This window comes from Arachis hypogaea, chromosome 6 (assembly GCF_003086295.3).
Source record: "Arachis hypogaea cultivar Tifrunner chromosome 6, arahy.Tifrunner.gnm2.J5K5, whole genome shotgun sequence".
Classification (NCBI taxonomy): Eukaryota; Viridiplantae; Streptophyta; class Magnoliopsida; order Fabales; family Fabaceae; genus Arachis; species Arachis hypogaea.
Window position 1 is genome coordinate 51,425,555 of NC_092041.1, and position 1,075 is coordinate 51,426,629.

At 39.9% G+C, this 1,075-nt stretch overlaps 1 non-coding gene across 1 annotated transcript; it reads left to right on the forward strand.

The window, feature by feature from the left end:
- Positions 1–321: 321 nt before the first annotated feature.
- LOC112700475 (small nucleolar RNA R71) lies at positions 322–425 on the forward strand. Its single transcript, XR_003153384.1, has one exon. It is a non-coding gene; the product is annotated as a small nucleolar RNA R71 (small nucleolar RNA).
- Positions 426–1,075: the final 650 nt, after the last annotated feature.

Genomic DNA, 1,075 nt, shown 5'->3' on the forward strand with positions numbered 1-1,075 from the left:
GTACTGTTGGATGCATTTTGCCATCCATTCAGACTTTGAGAGCTCATGTTGACTTGCTGAGTCAACACTTTGTTCTGAGCCAATATGGCATTCAGTGCATCAATTTCAAGAACTCCCTTCATTTGAGGTGTCCTACTATTCACGGAATTCCTCTTAGAAGTGTAAATGAATTGGTTATTTGCAACCATGTCAATAAGTTCTTGAGCTTCTGCAGGTGTTTTCTTTAGGTGAATGGATCCACCTGCAGAATGGTCCAATGACCTCTTGGAAAACTCAGATAGACCATAATAGAATATATCTAATATGGTCCATTCTGAAAACATGTCAGAAGGACACTTTTTGGTCATCTGCTTGTATCTTTCCCAAGCTTCATAGAGGGATTCACCATCTTTTTGCTTGAAGGTCTGAACATCCACTCTAAGCTTACTCAGCTTTTGAGGAGGAAATAATTTATCCAAGAAGGCCGTGACCAGCTTAACCCAGGAGTCCAGGCTATCTTTAGGTTGTGAGTCCAACCATGTTCTAGCTCTGTCTCTTATAGCAAAAGGAAAAAGCATGAGCCTGTAGACTTCAAGATCTACTCCATTTGTCTTAACAGTCTCACAAATCTGCAAGAACTCAGTTAAAAACTAGTAAGGATCTTTAGATGGAAGTCCATAAAACTTGCAGTTCTGTTGCGTTAAAGCAAATAGTTGAGGCTTAAGCTCAAAATTGTTGGCTCCAATGGCAGGAATGGAGATGCTTCTTCCATCAAATTTGGACGTTGGTTTTGTGAAGTCACCAAGCATTCTCCTTGCATTATTGTTGTTGGGTTCGGCTGCCATCTCCTTCTCTTCTTCGAAAATTTCAGAAAGGTTGCCTCTGGATTGTTGTAGTTTAACTTTTCTTAGTTTCCTCTACAGAGTCCTTTCAGGTTCTGGATCAGCTTCAACAAGAGTGTCTTTTTCCTTGTTCCTGCTCATATAGGGAAGTAGAGAACAAGAAAAGAAAGAGAAATCCTCTATGTCACAGTAAAGAGGATCCTTTGTTGTTAGTAGAAGAAGGAATGGAAGAAGAGTGAAAAAGAATGGTTAAG